The sequence below is a fragment of the Sciurus carolinensis genome, chromosome 8 (assembly GCF_902686445.1).
Source record: "Sciurus carolinensis chromosome 8, mSciCar1.2, whole genome shotgun sequence".
NCBI lineage: Eukaryota > Metazoa > Chordata > Mammalia > Rodentia > Sciuridae > Sciurus > Sciurus carolinensis.
Genome location: NC_062220.1, coordinates 85,372,800 through 85,376,929, shown reverse-complemented (window position 1 = coordinate 85,376,929; position 4,130 = coordinate 85,372,800). Strand labels below are relative to the sequence as shown.

Here is a 4,130-nt window from a genome sequence, read left to right as displayed (position 1 = left end):
GGTCCGTCTGCTGGAATGATGAGGATCTGCATTCTCAGCAAGCTCATGCTTCTCCAAGTCCCTGTGAGGGTGGTGACATTTCTGAGGGACTCCCTGAAGAGTTAAAAGAGTCCTTGAGTTTGAGTCTAAGGAATCAGATTTTCAGTCCAAGCCCTGATGCTCCCTGGTCCTGACCCAAAGCTGTGCTCCACACCGCACACCCCACCCCAGGGAGCAGGTTAGAAATGTAGACCCTCAGGCCCACGACTCTGCCTTGTAGCGGGATCCCCAGGTGGTTCGTTCAGCTCCAGAGCAAGTTGCGGACTCCTCTGAGCCTTACTTTCCGTATCTTAGTAGTGGGAAATCCTGGTATCTTCTCTGCTTCTCCACAAGGCATTTGTGAGGACTGAATGCAAGATATGAAAGCATTTTCATATTTTCATTTTGATTTAATATACATAATAAAATGTATAATCATTTTTAAAACTTAATTTTTTTAAACTGATACATAAAAATTATGCATAATAACGGGGTACTGTGTGACATTTTGATACCCGAAGACAAATGTTTCAGTCAGGTGAAACATATCTGTCTCCTAAAATGTTTATCATTTCTTCATGGTGAAAACATTCAAAACCCTTCCTTCTAGTTTTTTTTTTTTTTTTTTTTTTTTTTTTGGGTGCTGGGGATCGAACCCAGGGCCTTGTGCTTACAGGGTAAGCACTCTACCGACTGAGCTATCTCCCCAGCCCCCTAGTTTTTTGAAATATACATAATTGCTATGTATAGTCATCTTACTGTGCAATAGCACACCAGTACTTCTTACTCTTATCTATAACTTAGTACCCCAATGAGTACTCTCCCCAGCCTTGGTAACCACCATTTTACTCTCTACTTCTATGAGATCAACTTTTATATTCCACAGACAAGTGAGACCATGCAGTACTTGTCTTTCTGTGCTTGGTTTTATTTACTTAACATAATGATCTCTTGTTCCATATATGTTGTCACAAATGGCAGGAGTTCATTCTTTTATAAGGTTGAATAGTATTCCATTGTATTAACATACCACCTTTTCTTTATCCATTCATCAGTCTATGGATGCTTAGTTGTTTAATTTTCTTAGCTATTGTGAACAGTACTGTGACAAACATGGGAGCACAGAGCTTCAACATACTGATTTCATTTCCTTTGGAGATACAATCAGTGGTGGGATTGCTGGTACATATGGTAGTTCTAATTTCAGTTTTTTGAGGAAGCTCATACTGTTTTCACAGTGAAAATAGAAATTTACATTCCTACTAACAGTGTAGAAGGATTGAACCCAGGGTCTTGCACATGCTAGGCAAGTGCTCTATAATGAGCTATATCTCCAACCCTATCCACTGTGGTTTTGATTTGCATTTCCCTGATTAGTGATGTCAATAATTTTTATTATATAGTTGTTGACAGTGTATGTCTTCTTTTGAGTAATGTCTACTTAGATCTATTGCCCATTTCTAAGTTGGGTTATATACTCATCTGTATTTATGCAAATGCTGTGTGTGTATGTGTGTGTGTGTGTGTGTGTGTGTGTGTGTGTGTGTTGCTGGGGATTCAACCCAGGGCCTGGTCCATGCCAGGCAAGAACTTTACCATTGAGCTACATCCCCAACCCCACTATACTGTTTTGATTAGCTTCATAGTATATTTCCACTTAAAGTAGTATAATGCTTCCTGTTTTGTCCTTCTTTGCTTGAAATTGCTTTGGCAGTTCCAGGCATTTTTTTTTTTTTTAGTACCATGCACATTTTAGGATTTGTTTTTCCTAGTTCTTGCTAGGATTGCATTGACTCTGTAGATTGTGTTAGGTAGCATGGACATTTTAACAATATTGATTCTTTTAATCCACGAACAGGAGATGTCTTCATTTTTTTGGTGTGTCCTTTTTAATTTATTTCACCAATGTTTCATAGTTTTTATTGTAGAGATCTTTCACTTTTTTGGGGTTAAATTTATTCATAGACATTTTAATTTTTCTGTAGAGATTATAAATGGGATTTCTTTCTTGATTTCTATTTCTGATAATTCTAATTCAGATACCTTATTGGCATGTAGAAATACTACTGATTTCTTTATGTTGGCTTTTTATTCTGCAACTATTATTAGTTCTAATAGTATTCCAGTGGAATCTTTGGGGTTTCTATGACAATTTGACTTCCTCTTTTCCAATGCCTTTCTTTCTTTTCTTTTTTTTTCTCATTTGATTACTCTGGCTAGGACTTCCAGTACTATGTAAATAAAAGTAATGAAAGTGGGTGTCCTTGTCTGTTTCAGATTTTAGAGAAAACTTTTGACTTTTTGTCTTTCAACACAGTGATAGTGGTTGGCTTCTATATATGGCCTTTATTATGTTGAGATACATTACCTCTATACTTAATTTGTTCAATTTGTTCATTTTTTATTATGAAGGGATGTTGAATTTTATCAAATGCTTTTTCTTCATCTTTTGAGATAGTACTTCACATCTATTAGGAAAGGGACTTTTTTTTTTTTTTTTGGGGGGTGCTGGGGATCGAACCCAGGGCCTTGTGCTTGCAAGGCAAGCACTCTACCAACTGAGCTATATCCCCAGCCCAGGGATTATTATTATTTTTTTTGGATTATTTTTTAAAAGCAAAATAATAAGTATCTACATCTATTGATGATCATATGGGTTTTGTTTTTGTTTTTGTTGTTTTGAGATGGGTTCTTGAGAAGTTGCTCAGACTAGTTTCAAACTCTTCATCTTCCTGTCTCAGCCTCCCAAGTAGCTTGAATTATAGGTATGTGCCATTGTGCCCTGCATTGTTTATGTCCTTCAGATTGTTGATGTGATGTAACGTGTTTATTGATTTGCATCTGTCAAACCATCCTTGCATCACTGGTGACCTCAATCATGGTGAATAATCTTTTAATGCACCACTGGATTTGGTTTGCTGGTGTTTGATGGGGATTGTTCACCAAGCATATTGTTCTGTGGTTTCTTTCCTGTGTACATTTTTAAGTATACAGTTCAGAGGCAATAAGTGGGTGCACACCGTCGTGCAAGTACATCATCCATCCCTTGATGTTTTCAACTGCCCACACTGAGACTCTGTTACTTTCACATATCAACTGCCCAATTTCCTCTTCCCTCCAGCTCCTTGTAGCCGCCATTTTATTTGGTCTCTGTAATTTTGATTATTCTAGCTTTCTCATATAAGTGGCTTATTTCACTTAGCATAATGTTCTCAAGGTTCATTCATATTATAGCATATGTTGGAATTTCTTTCCTTCTTTTTCTTTTTAAATAGCCATCATAATGGATGTAAGGGGCATCTCATTGTGGTCTTGGTTTTCATGTTCCTAATGATTCGTTATGTTAAGTATCTTCCCATGTGCATATTGATTGCACAGTATTTTACACTGTGTATGCTGTTGCAAATTTGGGATCATTTTACATTGAACTTTGGAAACAATGACAACTTTGTTCAAGAAATCTTACAAATTTCCTTCAGCTGTTTTAGGAGTAAATTAGTCAAATTTTGTTCATAAAAACAATTGGAGTGTTGAATCATATAGTCTGAAGATACTACAGCATTTGTCTCCATTTCCTTTTCCCTAAAAAGGAAGAAATGGTCCTACCTCATGAAAGTGTTTCAAGGATTGAATGACGGAACAGATTGAAAAAGGATTAATGAGTATCCATTTCCTCCACTATGAGGGGGTACTGATAAACCCAGAATAAATTGAAAACATCATTGTGGAGAATGCATTTAATATACCTAGCCTTGGGGCTGGGGTTGTGGCTCAGTGGTAGAGTGCCCACCTAGCATGCATGAGGCCCTGGGTTCAATCCTCAGCACCACATAAAAATAAAACAAAGGTATTGTGTCCACCTACAACTAAGATATATATATATATTAAAAAATATACCTAGCCCACTGAATCTGAGAGCTTAGTGCACAATGGCACCATGAAGAAAGATTAAGATTCCAAATACAGTTTCTACTGTACTTTGCCCCATTGTCAACTTGGCACATCATTAAGTCAACTACAGTACGGACCGTCTGTATACTAGCAGGGTGGGGTGGATATCATATGACAGCTTTGAGAAGAGGAGAGACCTGAGTTGGATGATGCAGGAATGC

The 4,130-nt window shown here is 37.3% G+C and overlaps 1 non-coding gene across 1 annotated transcript; it reads right to left on the bottom strand.

The window, feature by feature from the left end:
- Positions 1-2,518: 2,518 nt before the first annotated feature.
- Trnaa-ugc (transfer RNA alanine (anticodon UGC)) lies at positions 2,519-2,591 on the bottom strand. Its single transcript has one exon. It is a non-coding gene; the product is annotated as a tRNA-Ala (tRNA).
- Positions 2,592-4,130: the final 1,539 nt, after the last annotated feature.